The sequence below is a fragment of the Piliocolobus tephrosceles genome, chromosome 13, assembly GCF_002776525.5.
Source record: "Piliocolobus tephrosceles isolate RC106 chromosome 13, ASM277652v3, whole genome shotgun sequence".
In the NCBI taxonomy this organism is placed as follows: domain Eukaryota; kingdom Metazoa; phylum Chordata; class Mammalia; order Primates; family Cercopithecidae; genus Piliocolobus; species Piliocolobus tephrosceles.
The window spans coordinates 12,135,785-12,143,744 of NC_045446.1; the positions used below are offsets into that span (position 1 = coordinate 12,135,785).

The 7,960-nt window shown below is 53.6% G+C and overlaps 1 long non-coding RNA gene across 1 annotated transcript in view; it reads right to left on the minus strand.

Annotated features, from left to right (window-relative positions):
- Window positions 1–1,522: 1,522 nt before the first annotated feature.
- Window positions 1,523–7,960, minus strand: part of LOC111524312 — an 11,108-nt gene continuing 4,670 nt past the window's right edge. Inside the window, exons 2-3 of the long non-coding RNA XR_003306566.1 lie at window positions 6,463–6,546; window positions 1,523–3,562 (exon numbers count right to left, since the gene is read on the minus strand). This is a non-coding gene — a long non-coding RNA (uncharacterized LOC111524312). The remainder of the gene's footprint in view (window positions 3,563–6,462; window positions 6,547–7,960) is intronic.

A 7,960-nucleotide genomic window follows, 5' to 3' on the forward strand; every position in this document is an offset into this window, starting at 1 on the left:
GCCCAAGGGATCAGTGATCCCGCGCTAAATGTGAACAGGCTGCTGGGGCTGTGGGTTGCTGGAAAAGGCCAGGGAAGGGCTCAGGAAAGGGACAGAGGCCTGGGGGAACAGCCTTCGGAAGCTGCTGCTGAGAGACGAACCCTTGGGGGTGCCAAGGGAGGTGTTGTCAGCTTTGCCCTCTGGGGATGCCAACTTGCCAGAGCTTAGGACGAGTGGAGCCCACCTCCCATGGAACCGCACCCTGGGAGAGCAGAGCTGGGCTCTGGAGACCCTTCTCAGGGAGGGCCTTTAGCCCCATGCAGGGCCGTGGGGGTCCAACTCTCTGTTCGTCACTCAACTCCAGAGAAGCAATAGCCCTGGGAGGGTCCAGAGCCTTGGTGGGCCAGGTGGGGTGGCTCTTGGCCTAGGGTATCCTCAGCAGCCTGTCACTGAAAGGCAGCCTGGAATAAGGAAGGAGCATTGGCCCGAGTCAGACAAACTGGCTTGGAACTCCCACGCTGCTTTTCAGGGCTGTAAGGACTGTAGGAAATTTCCTAACCTCTCTGGGCCTCAGTTTCCTCCTGTATAAAATGGAGCAACTGCTCTCTGCCCCCAGTGGCTCCCCATGAGAAATGAGCAGCATGTCATACGTAAACGTGCCTGGCATGGCATACTCCTGCTCGGTAAACAGCCACCAATATAATTGTTGTTTTAAAATGTCTAACCACGCTGACATACCATTATTCAAATATCAGATTGGCAAAGCTCACAGAGTTTGATAACACTGTGCTGGCAAAGCTATGGGGATCAGACAGACGCAGACAGGGCCAGTGGAAGTATAGCCTGGTGTAACCTCCAAGGAGGGCCGTCCGACCTCTCCATTCCTTCACAACTGTGCATAACCACATCTAACTCGGCGGTTCCACTCCTAGAAATTTCCCTACAGGTCCGCTAGCACACATTTGAAGTGGTGTGGGTACAAAGTTATTTATTGCAATGTTTCATGTAATTACCAAACACTGGAAACAAGCTAAATGTGCATCAATAAGGGATCAGCCGGGCCTGGTGGCTCACGCCTGTAATCCCAGCACTTTGAGAGGCCAAGGTGGGTGGATCATGAGGTCAGGGGTTCAAGAAGAGCCTGGCCAGCATGGTGAAACCCCGTCTCTATGAAAAATACAAAAATTAGCCGGGCTTGGTGGTGCGTGCCTGTAATCCCAGCTACTCAGGAGGCTGAGGCAGGAGAATCACTTGAACCCGGGAGGCGGAGGTTGCAGTGAGCTGAGGTTGCGCCATTGCACTCCAGCCTGGGTGACAGAGCGAGACTCCATTTCAAAAAACAAAAAACAAAAAATAAGGGATCAGTTAAATAATGTGCAGTCCTTCCATACAATGAAGTCATCTGCAGCTGCAAAATAAGAATGAGGAACCTGTTTTGCAAGTGACATAGAACAATAATCAAGAAGTGTTTTTAAGGGAAGAAAGCCAGGTACAGAGCAGGATGTGTGTGCATTTTAAAAGGATAACAAATGAGAATCCCTGTGAGGGTGACGGTTTATACATAGAAAATTTCTGGAAGAACACACAAGAACTGGCAACAAGGTTCCCTCTGCAGAGGGAAACTGGGTGGTGGGGAGCAAAGGAGGAGCGACTTTGCACTGTCAGTCCTTTTGGAATTTTGAATTTTGAAGCATGTGAGTGCATTAGCCATTCAAAATATAAATCATGTCTTCAAAAATAAATTCTTATTTCTGTACACTTAAAAAATATCCATTTTATGATTAGCCTCTCCTGGTCCAGACTGAGCTTCAAATGGGCTTTTGGCTCCACGTGAAGTTTCTAGGGGTAGAAATGGCATCTAGGAAAACTCAGAAGCTGGGTCCTGGTGTCTTCAGTGAGTTAAGACCCCCCGGGGGTCCCAAGCCTACCCCAAAAGCAAGGGAAGGGGGAGACTGAGGGGCTGCATTAGCACCTGCCCATCCATGGCTTTGGAACAGCTATGAAGTCCTTGTGGACAGGTAAGTCCTCATTACATTCTGCTCCATATCCAACTGAGGCTGGCAGAGAGGTGGGAGTGGGTGGGTGTGAATGGGCGGAGAAGGGTCCTGGGGTTGGGGTCACTACTTCCTCTCATGGAGAGGGGAAGGTTGAACATGCTATATCCTCCCGACAGCCGTTGTCAAATGCCTGCCTCCTCCCCTGGGAACTCTGACTCTGCTGGTACCCAAAGTGTTCAGAATTCCACCAAGGGAAGATTCTCCCCAGCACTGAGCACCTACTGTATACCTGTGCCAGGTGCTTTCCCGCTCGATGGCACAGGAGCCTGGGGCAGCCAGGACCTCAATCTTACCTGCCACATTCCTTGAGGGGTGCACCATGCTGGCACCTGCCCCTGGGAGAGCAGGCACTCAGACTGGCCCTGTCTCCAGTGTCCCTGGCTGGAGTCCCCTTCCTACTCCCAGGACCTAGTCAGTCCTGATGCTGGAGTGCCTGCAGCCCCCAGTGGGCCTGGCAGCGTCACAGACACCCATGGCGGGGAGCAGGAGCTCCGCTGCCAGGAGACTGTCTCCCTGGATTCTGACTCTCTGAGGTGGCAACAATGTGGAGGAAGGAGGGTGCTGCCCACCCCCTCCCGGAGCTGGGGATGGTTGGTGCTGGGCTACTGGAAGTGGGATAAAGGCCCTCTGGCCAGGACTGGTCACTAGGGACCAACTGGTGTACAGTGACCCCTTCCCGGCCCTGTTGTTCAGAGAGGCACTGAAGGTAGGGTTCTCCCTAGGGATGAGGGGCTCAGGGGACAGGTTTTCCTGCACTGCCAACACTGGGGGCCTTCACTTGACTTCACAAGTGGGGAACTTATCACAAAAGGTAGTTACGCATTCATTGTGTGCCAGAACCTCACAGATTACCATTATAAACCTCGGGAGAAGCTGGGATGCATATCTTCATTTTGCAGAAACTGGGGCTCAGAGAGATGGGGACTTGCCCTGAAGCCACATAACTGACCCCAAAGCCCCAAACCTCGTCACTGACCTCCCCACACTGACACACATACCACTGCCTCCTTCCCCCGGGCCTCCATAGGTGCTTGTATGCCATGGATCAGCTCAGGCATAGCGCATTGGAGCCCAGGCAGACATAGGGAAAAGAGCACTCCGGGAAGTGTGCACAGCTTAAGCAAAAGCACAGAGGTGGGACCGTTCGACAGGGAAGCGCGAAACTGAAGCGTGACAGTGAGAGGTGAGCTGAGGCTCCAAAGTATGGAGGGCCACCTTGGGGAATGGAAGGTTAGTCAGGAAGGATGCAGTTTGAAAGCCAGGAGGGATGCCTATTCAGGGAGCCCTAGGACAGCACCTGAGGCTTCTGGCTGCAGGACTGGCAATATGAGAGGCATCTTCCCAGAAGACGACGAGCAGGGCAGCAGCAAGGCACCAGCTCAGGCGAAGAAGCCCCGGGGCAGGTGCAGAAGGTGGTAGTTCAAATAGGCTTCTGGAGTCAGGATGGTTGGATTGAAGCCCAGCTGCTTACCAGCGCTGTGACCTTGGGCCAGTTACTTAACCCATCTGGGACTAAGTCATCTCATCTATAAAATGGATATGACAATGATGTCAACAACACAGGTTGAATATCTCTTATTAGAAATACTTAGAGCCGGGCATCATGGCTCACACTTGTCATCCCAACCCTTTGAGAGGCTGAGGAGGTGGGAGCCCACTTTTACAAAAAATTTAAAAATTAGCTGGGGGTGGTGGGTGCACCCCTGTGGTCCCAGCTACTCAGGAGGCTGAGGCAGGAGGATCACTTCAGCCCAGAAGGTTGAGGCTGTAGTGAGTTATGATTGTACCACTGCACTCCAGCCTGGGTGACAGAGCGATACCCTGTCTCAAAAAAATAAAAAAAGAAAAGAAAACAGGCTCACACCTGTAATCCCAGCATTTTGGGAGGCCAAGGTGGGTGGATCACCTGAGGTCAGGAATTCGAGACCAGCTTGGCCAACATGGTGAAACCCCATCTCTACTAAAACCACAAAAATTTGCCAGACGTGGTGACAGGCGCCTGTCATCCCAGCTCCTTGGGAGGCTGAGGCAGGAGAATCGCTTGAACCCGGGAGGCAGAGGTTGCAGTGAGCCAAGATTGTGCCGCTGCACTCCTGCCTGGGCAACAAAGCCAGACTGCGTCTCAAAAAACAAACAGGCTGGGCACGGTGGTTCATGCCTATAATCCCAGCACTTTGAGAGGCCAAGGCAGGCAGATCACGAGGTCAGGAGATCTAGACCATCCTGGCTAACACGGTGAAACCCCGTGTCTACTAAAATATAAAAAATTAGCTGGGTGTGATGGCGGGTGCCTGTAGTACCAGCTACTCAGGAGACTGCGGCAGAAGAATGGTGTGAATCCAGGAGGCGGAGCTTGCAGTGAGCCGAGATCATACCACTGCACTCCAGCCTGGGCAACAGAGTGAGACTCCGTCCCAAAACAAAACAAAACAAAACAAAACAAAAAAACAGGCCGGGTGCAGTGACTCATGCCTATAATCCCAGCACTTTGGGAGGCCAAGGCAGGTGGATCACCTGAGGTCAGGAGTTCAAAACCAGCCTGACCAACATGGAGAAACCCTGTCTTTACTAAAAATACAAAATTAGCCAGGCGTGGTGGTGCACGCCTGTAATCCCAGCTACTGGGGAGACTGAGGCAGCAGAATTGCTTGAAGCTTGAATCTGGGAGGCGGAGGTCGCGGTAAGCTGAGACGGCACCATTGCACTCCAGCCTGGGCAAAAACAGCAAAACTCCATCTCAGAAAAAAATAAACAAACAAACAAACAAAAACCAAAAACAAGTTTTGGGTTTCAGATTTTGGAATATTTATATTATTCTTATCTGTTGAGCGTCCCAAATCTGAAATCCAAAAGGCTCCAATGAGCGCGTCCTTTTAGCATCAGTCATGTGGGTACTCGAAAAGTTTTGAATTTTGGAGCATTTTGGATTTCAGCTTTGGGGGTTCGGGACACTCAGTCTGTTCACGCATGGGGCTGTTGGGAAGACAAAGTGGACAGACACACGTCCAGCACTCAGTGCCTGTTAGGACATAGTAAGCGTCCATCAGTCTCTGCGCTTTGGTACTCAGTATCATTACTACCCCGACACTCAGCCCCGCCTCCCAGCCCTGGGCTGCTGGGACAGATTGTTTCTGTTTCCTGCTCTGAGAGGGAGCAGAGGGGACGACATGGGCCAGTGGGGAAGGAGGAGACTTTCCCCCTGGAGACTGACATGTCCTTGGCCCAGACCTACAGGAACCTCACTGGTTTTAGACCCCTGGTAGGTGACCAGAGAGACAAGGACTGGCCCTGGAGGCTGAATCCCTGCCACACCTGTCCTTGTCCCAATTCTAGGTGGGTGGGGAACTATACACCTGTTTCCCTAGTCAGGGATCACTGTGTCCACTTATTGAGGCCCCAAGTCAGACTCCTGTGTCCCCCGACACACCTGGGAAGAGGAGCGGGTGGGGTGGTGTCTGGGCCACGGGCTGGTAGATATGCCCCGGCAGCTCTAATGAGGTGTGTAAAGGCCACAGAGGCTGCCTTGGCAGCAGCACGGTCAATAAGAAGGCAGGGGAGAGGCGGGCCTGGCGTGATGGCCATGGCAGCCGTGGGCGATCAGCCCTTCGCCGACGGTTGCTCGGGTGAGCAAGTACGCTCCGAGCCATTCGGCTATAATAACCCTGATCTGCTCATTACCACTCCCGGAGCTGACGGGTGACTCAGGCATGAGCTGCCAAGCGTTCCTGCCTTCGTAACCCCCACTCCGCCCTCCCCCCTCACATCTGTGCAACAGCTGGGCTCCAGGACAGCCAGTTCCCAGCAGACTCTGGCACCATCTGCTTCTCCCGTGGGAGTCAGGCTCCGCAGAGGGTGTGCTCAGGGAGCCTCCTAGAAGAGTGGAGCTAAGGGACACCTGGTCTAGTGTTAGGGAGCTCTGTGTCTCACTCTGCTCCCCAGGGGGGGTGCAGGGGTCCAGGCTGGGGGCTCAGGAGGCTTGGGTCCTGATGGATGTTAAATGACTTGTTTCCCCAACGTCTGAGACTCTAGGTCTCTCCATCTGCGTGATGGAAGGACTCTCTGGCTCCCTCTCCACTTCTCCAGCCAACCAGACCTAGTGCCAGGCACTGTCTTTCCCATCTGAGGGCTGGGGCTCCTGTGTGTTGTGTGTTGGGGTGTGGGGTGCATTAGAGGACAGTTGAACTGCTGACTTCTACGGAGTGTGGACGGGGTGCAGTAGAAGGGGAAAAGGCAGAGGCATCGCCTCCTAGTACCTTTTGCCCCACCCAGCCCCAGGCTGCCTATCAATTTGGGGATTCTCAATCCCCCTCTCCTGCTCCTGCTGGCTTTTGAGACTTGTTCTGCATGGCTGCCCCTTCCTAGAACTGGGAGGACCATCAGGATCCTTGGTAGTCACAATAGAAGCTAAGGCTTACTGAGCACCCACCCTGAACCCTTAGAAGGCATTGTGTTGGCGGTCACAGCAATCCAGCTAGGTTGGCGCTATCATCCCAGTTCCCAGATGAGAGACCTGAGGCACAAAGGGGTTACAGAAGGTCACACCACTAGCAAATGGCAGCTCTGGGGTATGAACCACAGTGCGTGTGACTCTGGGTCTCCTCATAGAACCGCAGAGCCACACGTGGCCCCAGTGTACAGTTGGAGATGGAAGACTTCCCTTCTAAAGAAGGAGCACACTGAGACTGGAAAACCTGGCTGCCCCACATGACTTTGTGCCCACCTGGCATGCAGTAGACACTCAGCAATTGCTCAGGGCCTAAAGGGCTCATCAGACGAACTGCTTAAATCGGAACTGCTCTGGTGGAAGCAAAGATGGGGTCCTGCCGGGCGCGGTGGCTCACGCCTGTAATCCCGGCACTTTGGGAGGCCAAGGCGGGTGGATCACGAGGTCAGGAGATTGAGACCATCCTGGCTAATGTGGTGAAACCCTATCTCTACTAAAAATGCAAAAAATTAGCCAGGCATGGTGGCGGGCGCCTGTAGTCCCAGCTACTCAGGAGGCTGAGGCAGAAGAATGGCGTGAACTCGGGAGGCGGAGCTTGCAGTGAGTGGAGATCGCGCCACTGCACTCCAGCCTGGGCGACAGAGTGAGACTCTGTCTCAAAAAAAAAAAAAAAAAAAAAAAAGGCCCATAAACCTCTCTCCCAGCCTCTCATTTTCAGGGAATGAAATTGAAGTTGAGAGGGGGAAGGGACTCCCAGGGCCACTCATCAAGTTGGTGGCAGAGTCAAGACTAGAACTCATGTGGTGGGATGTCCCCAGGGGAGCAAGCCCGGAGAGGTCAGGAGCAGGTGGAGGGCTCTCTCCCCTCCCAGAGTGGGTTGGGTTATGCCCCTGCCCCTTTCCTCAAGCTGAGCCAGAGAGACAGGGGAAGAGGCCTGGAGACACGGCCCGGGTTGAGCCATCTGAGCACCCAATGGGCAAGTGCACTGGGCTCCACGGGCTCCCAACAGCCAGTGCCCTACATGGCCCTCTTGATGGCCTAGTCCAGGGACAGCCCATGTGTGTGTGGTGCAGAGCCACCTCGTTCCCCACTGTTGACACACCCGACTCCCTTATTCCATCAGTAAACACTGGGCCTGGAGAGACAGTCCAATTGGCTGGCAGTGTCCTCCTCCCAGCTCCACTCCTTGCCTAAACAGACAGCTCTGTTTGTCCTCCCTGCCCAGCCACCAGAACTTCATTGTCACCCAGATCCCTTCCCTGTAAGCAACTCACCTCCTCTCACTCCCACAGAATACCCATGTCAGAGCTGGAGATGCCGATGGGAAACTTTTAGGACAACCTCTAACCCCCTACCCAAACACCACCACCTCCACTTCTTTTTTTTTTTTTTTTTTTGAGACAGAGTCTCACTCTGTTGCCCAGGTTAGAGTCCAGTGGAGTGATCTTGGCTCACTGCAACCTCCACCTCCTGGGTTCAA